Source organism: Acipenser ruthenus, chromosome 2 (genome assembly GCF_902713425.1).
Source record: "Acipenser ruthenus chromosome 2, fAciRut3.2 maternal haplotype, whole genome shotgun sequence".
Lineage (NCBI taxonomy): Eukaryota > Metazoa > Chordata > Actinopteri > Acipenseriformes > Acipenseridae > Acipenser > Acipenser ruthenus.
The window spans coordinates 85,255,092-85,268,827 of record NC_081190.1 but is presented as its reverse complement, the minus strand read 5'-3'; positions in this window follow the sequence as shown (position 1 = coordinate 85,268,827).

Sequence of the window (13,736 nt, the reverse complement as noted above, 5' to 3'; positions counted from 1 at the left end):
TTTACATTCAATTACATTATTTTTTTTTTTACACATTATTTTTACATACAATTACCCATTTATACAGTTGGGTTTTTACTGGAGCAATCTAGGTAAAGTACCTTGCTCAAGGGTACAGCAGCAGTGTCCCCCACTTGCGATTGAACCCACAACCCTCCAGTCAAGAGTCCAGAGCCCTAACCACTACTCCACACTGCTGCCCTTGACAACACATGACAACACTTTTGCAAAAGCTGCAGAGCATGCAATTTTACTAGTCAGTAAAAACTAAAATAAAAAACGTGTCAGTCAGTTATACAATGTGAATGAGTATTTAAATATATACTGTACACAGAGTCTGAGGAGTGCCACTTAATGCAAGGGTAGCTGTACATAACTTAGTGAAACGTTTAACCCCTTGTTGTTGGACGTACCTGGTACATTCTTAAAAACGCTCGCTCAGTGCTGCCTACCGTACCAGGTAAGTCCTGCTGCATATACAGTATATTACATGCTGAGTGAGACTTGCATGGTGATTTCTCAGATGGCTTTTGAATAGTGTTACTGCTACTGCTTGCCTCGGAGTTTTCTTTGTTCTGTTCCCTGGCTAAATAAATACCACAGTATATTTGCCAATGTTTTTGTAATTCTTAGTGGCAGAGATGAAAAAAAAATTGTGATTTAAATTGTGTTTCAGTTGTATGTTGACATTTTTACCTACAGAAACACTGTTTAGATAATTGTTACTATTAAGGTGTAGTAATATTAATAGATCAGGTAAGTAAATTGGTCTAATGTCATAGCCGTACGGTCATGTGATCTTGTTCAGCCAATCACAGCATTTAATTTATCCAAGCCATTTTATAATACTGTAACAACCCGGACAATTGTATCGTTGCAGGACTTGTTGTCTGTCCCATTTGTCTTGTCTATCTTTTATGTTATGTGTATTGTAAGGGGAACGGGTCACACCATTAGTTAGCAGCGGGAAAAGGGGGACTGCAGACCATGGGTCGATTGGTTGAGCCGGACAGCGGCGGGAGATGAGGAGAGATTATATAAGGTGGTGCATGAGTGACAGAGGGGAGAGAGACTGAGAGTGAGAGAGAGTGACAGCGACTTGAGAGAAAGCGAGAGAGATAGCAATAGAGGATAAATAAGGGTTTGTTGTTTTAGTGGCGTGAATTCCGGCCCCTGACAGGAATTCCCTGTTTATTCCAATAAAAATTCGAGACCGAGAATTCCACACTGTCTCCGTGGGTCCTGTTTCATAAACCTGACAAAAACGCTACACTGGTGTACAGAAGGAAGGAACCGGCGGAGATGGCAGTTTCACCGCCACTGGGAGGAGACGAGCTGCGTTGCAGGCTGGAGGACCTTGTAGCTGAGCTAAGTGTCAGAGGTGTGCAAAAGACAAACGCCAGTAGGACCAGGAACAGCGGGGAACGAATACAAGGCGGGAGCCTGCAGGGCGAAACAGAACGAAGGGCCAAGATGGCGGAGGCTGCGGTAGGGAGATCTGCCACACGCGCAGGGGATCAGGGATCAGTGTGTCATCAGAGTCGATAGCGAAGACGGAGCTGTGGCGGAAGCATCACGACGCGTCAAACAGGAGGCAAAGTCACACTGGGGCGGAAGTGGGGCAGAGCACAGGGCATTGAGCGCCCATGGAGAAAAAATGGTCCAGGAAAAAGTGACGTCATCACGGTGTGCAGGAGCGACATCAGAGCTGCTGGATCAAAACAAAGGGGCCTGCATCAACAAACCCACCTATGATGGTAAGGCCGACTGGCAAATGTTCTAATACAGTTTGAATTAATGGCGAAATTAGGAGGATGGACTGATAAGGAAAAAACTGTAGGCATTATCACCAGCCTGACCGGTGATGCCTTACCATAGCTCCGGTTTATTGATGTAGCTCACGGTGACAGCTACAAAAGTGTGTTGGCACAATTAAGTGACTGTTTTGTGGGAATCCAGGTAGCTAGGCCACGAGATGGGCACCGTGCCGACCACGGGAGTGGAAGTAGAGCAAGTGTGAGTGGCATGATGCAGGGGGAAGGCCGAAGTAAAAGCAGGTCGCTATGACGGGACATCGCCATGGGAGGCGTACCAGGCCAAATTCAAGATGGCTGCGCTCAACAATGCCTGGAGCCCGACAGAGAAAGCTGGCCAGCTAGCGGCAGCCCTGGATGGGAAAGCGCTGCAGGTGCTGCTAGACCTGGGCCCAGATGAGCTGGACAGCTATGATGTTATTGCCACGGCCCTGGACCGCCGCTTTGGGAGAGTAGAGCCTGCTGTCGGCTTGCACCAATGCCTGGCCACACGGATCAGAGGCCCCGGAGAGAAGTTGGGTGTGCTGGCAGCAGATGTCCTGTACTTGGCCCGGCGGGGGTACCCCGACTACCTGCCAGCCACACAAGGGGACTTGGCCATGGAGGCCTTTGTCCGTGGCCTGACCCCTAATGCCCTGCGCCAGCAGGTCCGGCTCGCTGCCCCAACCTCCTTAAAGCTCGCCTTGGCCCACACAGAACGTGTCGAGGCTGTGCTCTCGAGGAGGGTGAGCGTGACTGGGCCTCTGGGGGAAACCAGCGAGAGGGGAGAGAATGGACCGACCGCCCCAGGCCCACTGCATGTCAAGCCCAAGCAGAAGAGGAGGAGACTGCAGACAGCCACGCTGCTCCTCCCTGGATCTCTGACCTGGCCGCCCTGATCCGAACCGTATCTACACAGGGCCCCCACACGCGCCTGTGCTGGAACTGTGGCAAACCTGGGCACCTACAGCGACGATGCCCCTCTGCTGCAGCCCCACCCACCCACTCATCATTGGGAAACACCAAGGGGCCCGCGTAAGTGGGACAACGTGGGCCCCCCATCCTGTCTCCCATACTTACAACCATCCACCTGCACCACACACAGCTGGGGCCCGACTGCCAAGCGGGGAGAGGGTGCCCCCCCCCACTCTCCTGAAGCCACTGACAGCAATCCACACAGACCAGCTGTGGTAGTCGGGCGAACCACCGCAGGGGACTTCTGTCATGTTCCTGTCCAGGTTGAGGGGGTCCCCTGTACCGCCCAGGTGGACACTGGCTCCACGGTGACCCTGGTCCGCCCCGATGTGCTCCCAGAGGGGGTCCGGCTGGAACCCACAACTGTCCAACTCCGCACAGTCACTGGGGAGCTGACGCCTATGAAAGGGAGGGGCAACCTGGCCATATAAGTGGCTGGGCGGACAGTACACCACCCTGTCTGGTTAGCAGCTGTCCAGGACCCCTGCATACTGGGTCTGGACTTCCTGCACTACACAGGCGGGCAACTGGACCTCCGAACCGGGTCATTGCACTTACAAGGGGGCACGGCCCTGGCCTTGGCCTATCCGGAGGGGCGAGCCTTCCCGCCGGGGCAGCTGGGCCGTGACCGGGACCCCTTTGCTCGTCAGGGCCAGACTGCTAAGAGAGGGGAGCTAATGAGCCAGCCATACCCACTGTTACACCGCCATGGCCCACGCCACTCCACGCTGGGCTGGGGGACCTCAGCCCTCTGCCGGACCCCACCACGCCAGCGCGTACTTACCCCATTGCCTACCCCTGCCCCCAGGAGCAACGCAGCATTCCGACGGGCCCAGCGCCGGAGAGGACTTCCACTCCCGCAGCCCTCCATGCCAGCCCAGGGGACCTCAGCCCTATCCTGGGCCCCCAGCCACCAGGGATGGAGACCCTCCTTTTCCAAGCCCCCATCAGTAGCAAAGACGACCATGTCAGCCCCAACTTCGTCTGCTCCCCCCCCCAGGTACTATGGAGGACCCCACTGTTGCCACAGTGACCGCAGTCTGGCGCCAGAATTGTGAGGGGCTTCACCCGGAGCAACAGCCCAGCTATGGGAGCTGTTACTGACCTACCGCCATAGCTTCGCTACCAACCCTGAAGACGTCGGCCGGACACGCATGGTCCAGCATTCCATCGACACAGGGGAGGCCTGGCCCATCAAGCTGCGGCCCCGCTGCCAACCACTGGCCCGCCAGGAGGCTACAGATGAGGCACTGAAGGAGATGCGGGAGGCTGGAATCATTGAGCCCTCAGACAGTCCCTGGACATCCCCGGTGGTCATGGTTCCGAAGAAAGATGGCAAGTGGCGCTTCTGTGTTGACTACAGACGCCTGAATGATGTCACAGAGAAGGACTCCTACCCCCTCCCCCGCATCGACGAGTCCCTGGACCTGGTGGCTGGGTCAAAGTGGTTCTCCTCCCTTGACCTAAGGAGTGGCTACTGGCAGGTGGCCCTGTCCCCGGCTGCCCGACCCAAGACTGCCTTCTCCACTGGCCGAGGGCTCTGGCAGTTCACCGTGATGCCGTTCGGACTTTGCAACGCCCCCGCAACGTTCGAGCGACTCATGGAAAAAGTGCTGGTCGGCATGCCCCCTACAGAGTGCCTGGTGTACTTTGTCGACCTGCTGATCCATGGGAAGACCTTCCAGACGGCCCTGGCCTCCCTGCGAGAAGTGCTCCGATGACTCACAGAGGCAGGACTGAAGCTAAACCCTGAAAATTGCCAGTTCTTGCGCAAGGAGGTTACCTTCTTGGGTCATCGAGTTGGAGAGGACGGTATCAGTATGGAGCCCTCCAAGGTCGCAGCAGTCAGAGACTGGCCTACCCCCATCAACCTCCGCCAGCTGAGAGGCTTCCTTGGACTCGCATCCTACTATAGGAGGTTTGTGCAGGGCTTCGCCACCATCGCTGCTCCCTTACACTGCCTCCTGCGTGAGGGTGAGCCCTTTGAGTGGACCCAGGAACGTCGGGAGGCATTCGACAGCCTGAAAATGGCCCTGTGTCAGTCCCCTGTGTTGGCACCCCCAGTCCCCCACTCCACCTTCTTGCTGGACACTGACGCGAGCGACGAGGGAATCGGAGCTGTCCTGTCGCAGCCTGGGTCAGACGGTGAGCAGGTAGTTGCATACTACAGCCGATCGCTCAGCAAGACCGAGTGCCGGTACTGTGTGACGTGACGGGAGCTGCTGGTAGTGGTCGAGTCGGTCCGCCAGTGCCCAGGAGGGCTGTGCACACTGCGTCCGGAGGGAACAGAAGGAGACCGAGCTGTCCTCAGGAAGTACGGAGCAGTGCTGTATGCTGGTGCCAGTGGAGAGGATGGAATGGAGGAGGTACCAGGAGGCTGACCCAGACCTCTGTCCTGTGCTGCAGTGGCTGGAGGACCAGTGGAGACCACCCTGGTAAGAGGTAGCAAGATACTCTACTGCCACCCGGGGGCTCTGGTCGCAGTGGACAGGGCTGGGTTTGAAGGATGGCGTCCTCCAACGGCTGAGGAAGGAGCCAGCAACAGGGGAGGTGAGATGGCAGGTGGGCGTCCCCCAAGCGTTGCGCCTGGAGGTGCTCAAGGCCCACCATGGGACCCCAGGCACCGGCCACTTTCACAAAGACGCTCCGGCGGCTCCGACAGTCCTTCTACTGGGGGCAGTGCAAACGGGACGTTGAGGACCACTGCCGGCGCTGTGACACCTGCACTACTCGAAAAGGACCCCCGGGCCGGTCGCACGCCCCCATCCAGCAGTACCAGGTCGGCGGACCCATGGAGAGGGTCGCCGTGGATGTCTTAGGCCCCTTTCCGCGCTCAGAGAAGGGGAACCGGTTCGTCCTGGTGGCCCTTGACTACTTCACCAAGTGGCCGGAGGCGTACGCTCTGCCAGACCAGGAGGCAGAGACGGTCGCTGAAGCACTGCTGGAGGGGTTCTTCAGCCGGTTCGGGATCCCCCAGGAGCTCTATTCAGACCAGGGGCGCAACTTCGAGTCCCGGGTCTTTGCGGAGATGTGTCGGCGCCTGGGGATCCAGAAGACCCGGACCACCCCCCTCCACCCGCAGAGTGATGGATTGGTTGAGCGTTTCAACCGCGCGCTGGCCGTACAGCTGGCTGTGACCACCGCAAGCCACCAAAAAGACTGGGACACCCAACTGCCTCTTGTGTTGCTGGCCTGCCGTTCAGCTGTGCAGGACTCCACTTGAAAAAAAAAACGAAACTTTAAAAGACATAGGAACAGTGAAGGCAATCTGCCCAGCCTGACCTGTGTTGTGTTATATTTTGTGTTCGTGATTTTGTTTTGTTTACATGTTTTTTTTTTCACGCTCCGTCCGCTCTCTCCTCTCTAACACCCCCTGAGAGTGCAGCGAGCTGCAAGCTTTTATATCGTGGCCAAGGGGTTTAACTGGCTAGTAATTATCCTATTACCCCTCAGCCACAATCTGCACGAGTTTATTAATTAAAGTGCTGTGGATGGGGCGACCCATCCACGCTAAACAAAACAAACAAAACAAACAAATCGGCTTTACTAGTAAATTTCCAAAGTATTTGCTAGTAAAAGTAAAATAAGATGAAATATATCTTGCTTACCTATCCAAAGTTTTTTCTAATCCTCTTCATCAACGTCCACCGCAAGCACTGAAGAAGGTAGTATTTTCCAAAGATGGCGTTCGACCTTACTAAGTGTGCATGCTCATTCTCTTCTCCTAAGAGAAGTACACCCTGCTGTTTCATATACGTGTTAAGGCACCCTTCCGGAACAGAATGTTTCGGAATCCTTTCTAAATGATTCTGGAACACCAGAGTAAACCCAGTATATGGATCAAGCATAGAGAGGGCAATTTTACTGAAGAGATTCTAATAGTAGCTGACAAAAAGGGGAAAAAACTAAAAAAAATTACATTTGGCACCAAAAAATAGAAAACGTATTACAAACTATGCCAGGCAATTACTCTTTCAGTATAGTCTACATATTAAAAATAATTATTATATGAGTTTTCATATTTTTTAATACATTACAATGCTTCCAAACCTGTCAGGACGGGGCAGTAAATCAATGAGCAATGTCTAATTATACTACATGATTAAAGAAATATGAACTGTGATGAATCTTTGTTCCTACATTCTTGAGCGTAAGAAAGCAAAATTAAGAGATATAAAGAAATGCCTGTCTGTAAGTAAATTGTCTCATGTTTGCTTTAAATATAGTGAATGTAGGTTATAGTGATATACTTTTCCTTGATACTGCTACCTTTAATTTTGTAAATGCTACAAAAATAATTGATTAAATACATTCTCTGTGAAAAATCCCCAAAAATTGAGTAAGAATAATAATTAAAGTAATTTATTTCCACACATTTATTTTTGTGTTGGTTGTTGACGTAGTGATTTGTATGTGAACCTTTAAAATATTGGGCCCTAAAGTAAAGAGTTATTAAAAAAAAAAAAAAAGTTTAATGAATAGGGAAAACTGCTGTCCAAAATGCTGCTTTATTATTTTTGTAATTTTGCGAACCGTTATTGGTTTATAAAAGACCGCTTCTTAAAAATATAAAATAAAATATAAAACTTAATAAGATACCAACGCATTTATAGACGATTACTAAAGATGACACATGAGTAATGTGTTTCTTTTTTGTTTGTTTGTTTTGTTTCCACACGCAGTTTTACTTGAAAGCCTTCGTCTTAGTCTGGGACTCGGCAACAGCAACCTCAATTGTGCTTTTGATTGACACTGGGTTGATGCCTCCAGAAAGCTCCTGCAGATTGCCAAAGCCCTGCACAAACACTCCCCTGCAACACCAATCACGCCACAGGTGGTTATTCGGCAAGCTCGGATCTCTGTAAATTCAGGTGACGTAACTCGCCCGTTGATCTTTCTCTGTTTCTGCAGCTAAATTCCAATTAAGAACTACTTGACTTGTCAAGAGGACACTTTGTCCCATTGGAGGGTGACATTCCACTGAACCTAGTGCCATCCTTTCAAACCTGCTGCCGACCCCCTTTCCGAATACAAAAGCCTGGGAAGAAAGATGTTTAGTGCCCAAAGGGGAAGAGAAAATTGTGAAAGGGTGTGGAAAATACTAATTGGGGTTTTTGTTCCCTAATAAATATGCCCTGCCGATTTCAAACAGGGATATCTGAATTGCTCTACTTCTGGTTGAGAGCTTTTATTAAGCAGATTAGAATCCTTGCATTTTTTATGTCCCATCTTTTTTCATCAGGAAACACTTGGCTATACAAACAATGCAGCTGCCAAGCCATTGAAGTAACCCGATACATTTTATAACATTCAGAGCCTACCTGAAGTAAGGCCACTTTCTAGTGATCTCATTTCTGAGAATGTTAGTAAAGAAAAGTCATGTACTGTACATAAAAAAGGGTATAAAGTACTATAAATTAATATAAATGGGAAGGAAAATCTGATAACTGGACTTTTCTGAAATCATATGATATTTACAATAAGGAATTGTATAGTGCAAGAAACAAGTTGTGCTTTCTTTAAAATATTTGTACACTTAAAACGTTTGCCTGTGCATCCTGCTTTAAAGATTTTGCTGCCTGAACCGGCTAGCACAAGTTGAATCCAGTTGGTTTCCATCTTGCCATATCTGTAATGGATAAAAACAGATCTAAACGCAGCCATTGCTGATGCGATTTTACACAACACTTACAGTCTACATGCACAGTTACAATTGACTGGATGTGATAGATTGTGACCGGCCTGTCTGACATCCTCAGGACAGCCCTGAAAACGAAGCTTAAGGGAGATATACTGGTGGGTATCCTATGGGGTTTAATTTGTAGAACATTTGCAGAAACTTAATGTACATCTGTACACAAATATATATTTCATTTGAAACGTTTATGGACATAAATTCTTACATTTCAAGAGTCTATTCTTGTGAAAAATCAACAACTAAATTCAATAATCGATGAACCATTTTTGTCAGAAAATACATTATTTTGTCAGAAATTACATTATTTAACTGAAGACAGTACAAACAGTGTGAAAGTACTTTTGTACTGTGTTGCAGTAGATTTCCTGTATGTGCACAGTTTACTGGTTAAGAATCTAAAGCAAAACTATACCTTAAACTCCTGATTTATACCACTGATGGTCAAGCATTGTTGCAATCTGAATGTCTAAAGAGATCTTATGAAAAAAAGTCATTGTAGTCTAAAATGTATTTAATTGATTACTTAATTAATGCTAAAAGTATAAAATGTTTTTGGTGAGATACACCATGAGCCAGATTGCTCTAATCAACATTTGGTCCAACGGTTCAATCCAGAGAAGCTTGGATGGAAGCATCAGTAACAAGCTGCTTCCGGGGCATTGATACACACATTGTGTACTTGCGTCTGTCACCCAGGTCAACCCTGCTTTATCAAGAGCAGTGTGAAATCACGTAGCCAACCTCCATGACACCGGGTCCTGACCTGGGTAGGTTCCAACCCAGGCAGAGCATGCCAGTGTGAAAGGGGCTTAAGAATATAACCATGTTTAGTAGGGAAATACATGGATAATAAACAGGTTTTGCTTATTTTGAGAAAGATGCCTTTTTCTGGTAAGAATTGCCGTACATTTCAATGTACTGTAATTGTCTGTATCAGGGTTTCCCAACCCTGGTCCAGGGGACCCCATGTCTTCTGGTTTTCATTCCAACTGAGTTCTCAATTACTTAACTAGACCCTTGAAATCTGCAACTGTTTAAGAGCTGAAAACAAGTAAAAAGGTCTTAAGCAAATTATTAGTTCAAGTAAGGGTTTAGTTAAGTAATTGAGAGCTCAGTTGGAATGAAAGCCAGAAGACACATGGGGTCACCAGGACCAGGGTTGTGAAGCCCTGATCTATATTATTTATGTGACTGTGACCCCACTGTGACCATAATAGTAAGAGAAAAACAAAAAAATGTGGCCAAATGTAATGACCACAAATGGCAAATTCAGAAGTGTCATCCACCCCTATCTTGAAGAGTACCTTTATTGTGCTATGATTCACTATGGTTATTTGTGGCAGTACAGAAGCCCTGTTGCTGTGAATAGTGTGTGTGTGGGGGAATGTAAGGTTGGCAGAGATAGGGTTAAATCTGTCCCTGCCAGCAATCACAGGTGTGGCCATTCCCCAATTAGGTAATTGATGCTAAATGGGGAGTGGCCACATGTATAAAAGGAAGCAAAATCCTTACTTTGTTTGAGGAGTTTGTTTTGTGTGGGTTTGCAATGTGGTAGTGAAGGCGCATGTGCAGTATACACATATTTATTTCAGGATTTTTTTGCAAAACTCCAAAAATGCCAATTCAAAAGTATTCCTACCCTTTGATGCTATGATAGTATTGTCTACAAGGTGCTAGAAATTTCAATATGATAATGCAGAACCTAATTCTAGAAAATTCTAGAAAATGCTGGATTGTAGGTGAACATTCTTAGAGTGTATAAAAGGGTTAGGCATAGGATGATTGCTGTCATTACCAATAAGTCAATATGGGAAAAATCTGAAGAAGGCAGAAAATTATTTATTGTCATGAAGCTGGAGAAGGATACAAGATTTCCAAGCATTTGAGTATCTTCTATTATCAAGAAGTACAAGACTTATGGTACTGTCACAACGCTGCCTCTGTCTGGAAGAAAGAAGGTTCATTCACCAAGAACAAATAGAAGAATTGTGAGGTAGGTTAATACGAGATTGACTGCCAAAGACATTCAAAGTGAACTGGCTGCAAGTGGGACTGGGGATTCCATTTCAACCATAGGTCGAGTTTGCATGGTGAAGGAATCAATGGTCGCAGGCCAAAGAAAAAGCCACTCTTGGGAAAACGTAACAAGGACAATCGCTTAAAGTTTGCAAAATGGCATTTGAATGATGGATATGAGTTCTGATCAAAGGTTTTGTGGAGTGATGAAACAAACATTGAGCTATTTGGTCACGCTGATAGTTGTTACGTTTGGAGAAAATCTGGTGAGGCGTACAAAGATGGAGGTGGTAATATCCTTCTATGGGGCTGTTTTTCCTCTAATGGCACAGGAAATTTAGTTCCAATACATGGTAAAATGGATTCCATAGCATACCAAAAGATATTGGCTAATGATCTGAAACCCTCCACTACAAAACTTGGTTTAAGAGCAACTGGACTTTCCAACACGACAACGATCCAAAGCACACATCAAAATCTACTTAAGAATGGTTAAAGAAGAATAAAATCAAGGTTCTGCAATGGCCTATTCAAAGTCCTGATCTAAATCTGATTGAGAATCTTTGGTATGAGTTGAAGAAGGCTGTGCACAAGAGAAGTCCTCGGAATTTGAATGAACTGGAACAATTTTGCATTGAAGAATGGTCAAAATTCCCTAAAGAATCATGCCAAAAGCTCATTGACAAATATCCTAATCATTTAAAAGAGGTTATTATTGCTAAAGGTGTCTCAACTAGCTATTAATTTAATTTCCCTTGTCAGAGTATGAATACTTTTGAATGAGCATTTGTGGAGTTTTGCAAAAAGAAATTGCTGAAATAAAAAATTGTAGACATGTTTCCTCTAACTTTTTTCCCTCACCCACAAAAGCAAAACTTTGTTTTTTGAGGAATTTTTACTACAAAAGAATTTTCCTATAATTATTTGTTTTCAAGAAATTTTTAGAAATGATAAATTTCCGTTAGGGTATGTAAACTTTTGACTACAACTGTATATGTAAGACTTGGCCGGCCTACTATTTTTTACAATGTAGATGAGTGCAACAGACAGAATTATGGATTTCACTGACTAGAACCCAAACAATGTGACATCATTTTTGTCTTTCTGTATCATTTCACAGGCAAACTACAGAAGGCTGAATATACAGAGAGAACAGTGGCACAACAGGGAAGAAAATAGTATGAAAAATTAAATATATTCATTGAGACATGCAATCTAATCTAACATCTTCACAAGATCAGACACTTCTGTGGACACTTCCTGAGGCAAACCAGAAAGGACACAACATAAAACAGAAGAGTACATCAAACACATTGCAAAAATAGAAACAACAGGAACAGCAGGATCAAAAACAACAACAAAAACAGTCAAATGTATGTGATCACTGGAGCTTTGGATTGTTTGTAGCTGTTTGTGAGTTCATACTTTTCAACAGCGTGCCATCTTCAATTCCAAATAATTCATTTGTCATCTTGACATACAGGCTGTTGGGTGTACCATCAGGAGAATGACAATATACTGGTGCAGGCTGTCAGCATCCAGATCAGGGAACAGATTTTCCAGAAGCTGGGTAAGAACTGATGCAAAATCCTATTTCAGATCTGGATAACTGTAGGACTTAGTGTCAGTTATACTCCTGTTTCTTTTTAGTACTACTTGTTCTATATCTCTTATCAATAGGATTTGTTATATGTATTCGTAAGCAAATGAAACTGAAGGCAAAAGGTCTTGAAAAACGCTCCAGCAGCTTCTGTTTCTTAGATGTTTTAATGTTATGTGCTTGTAAAATGCTTTAACAAAGATTTTAGTAGAATGATGTCAATGTGGTGTTGTAGTCAACTGGTTAAATGAAGCAATCCTATATTCAGAAAATGTAACATGAATGGCAGATTATTCCAATATTAACATCACTTTAAATCATATAAACATCTGGCTAAACATCTGTATATTAATGAAATAAAGCTTTTAAATATGTTTTTGTCATTTGTGTATTTTGTGTTTTAGGAATGCGGTATGAAGCTGCAGAATTGACTTGGGCTCCCCTTATTGTATTTAATCCATTCCCTCAACCAGATAAAAAGGTTTATCTTGATAATTATGGCCCAGCCCATTCGTTTTTTACATTTGCATGGTAAAAGTATATAAAAGGGCAGGAAATATAAAGTGACATTCAAACATAATCTGTTTCCTGTGTATAAAGGTTGTTTTTTTGTGTGGGGTGCTGTACTCACTACTCGCTGTGTGGGGCTGTGCTGAAGAGTAGAACCAATCTTAGAAAGTTCAAGAAAAAGCACAACTTGATACTTTGACAGAAAGGGACACAGCTTATTGACCCTTTGATCTTGTGTTTTTATCACAGGGCTTAGGGACATCTTTGGGTGTGTTGGCTGGTATTCTGGTGTCAATGAATGATGAAGAGTACAATATGTTTAAAGGAAGCCCTCACCTTGACCTGGTAAGTTGTTACTCCATTCCTTATTTCCACTCATACTTAACCCCCTTGACTACAAACTCCATGGATTGAAATCAGGTGAGGGTCATTTTCAAATTAGAATATCCAACAGACTGGACAACAAATGTAGATTAAATGTACAAGACAAAACAATCAACAGCAATACAAATCACATCTTATTATAAACACTTTTACTGTGCTAAATGGACCACCTAATAATAATTAAAAAAAAAAAAAACCTTACTGTGAGCTGGACGCAATTCATCATATCCATGCTCTCCAGGATTTTGATTTAACTTTCACATTTATTACAGGATTCTGTATGCTTGTTACTTGCAGTACGTACCTTGATTTCGATACACTTCACTTTTTGGCTAAACAGCAGGGATCCCAATGACAAATATAGAATGAGGATGGGATTCAATGTTTATTGTGGTGCTGCTGCACTTTTAAAGAAGTACCAAATAGCAAAAACTATGTTAAGATAATTGTAAATCTGTTCTGCCAACGCTGCTGAAGTGTATTCATCCCAGTTTTCATTTTTCTGTTATTTGGTACATAATTAAAAAAAGAAGCCCAGACTGGAATATGGTTACTAAGCTTAAAATTTAAAAATTAGTTTTGCAACAATAAAGCCAATTGTAAGTATGAATTGTATAGCTATATAGGAGATTAGGCAGAGCAATTGGTTATTGCACTGCAGTGTGCTTTGACACAGGGGAGACTCATTTTTTGTTAACAAAAGCATGTTTTGCTCGTTTAACCTAGCTCTTTATTTAACATCAATTTTGAGGTTTACATT